Genomic DNA, 231 nt, shown 5'->3' with positions numbered 1-231 from the left:
CCCACCCTCCTGCCTCCCGCACTGTTGGGGTCTGGGTGCGTAAGGCATGAACTGCTTGGTGGCAAGTTTGAGGGAAGAAGCTGGAAGCGCTAGGAAGGGGTAAGATGAGCTGAGGGGTGTGGGTGTGCCTGGTACATGGAGACATCCCTTCGTGTGTGCGTGCGTGCGTGCGTAAGAGGAGGAGGTTGTGGCACAGATTTGGGGGAAGAATGGGAGGCTTAAGTTGACTTT

At 57.1% G+C, this 231-nt stretch overlaps 1 protein-coding gene across 1 annotated transcript in view; it reads left to right on the top strand.

Annotated features, from left to right (window-relative positions):
* The window catches only part of IKZF5 (IKAROS family zinc finger 5), a 23,643-nt gene that overhangs the window by 102 nt on the left and 23,310 nt on the right, over positions 1–231 (top strand). The window lies entirely within an intron of this gene.

Source organism: Gavialis gangeticus, unplaced genomic scaffold (assembly GCF_001723915.1).
Source record: "Gavialis gangeticus isolate Ggan-Ray unplaced genomic scaffold, GavGan_comp1, whole genome shotgun sequence".
NCBI classification, from domain to species: Eukaryota; Metazoa; Chordata; order Crocodylia; family Gavialidae; genus Gavialis; species Gavialis gangeticus.
This window is presented reverse-complemented; position numbering and strand designations above follow the sequence as displayed.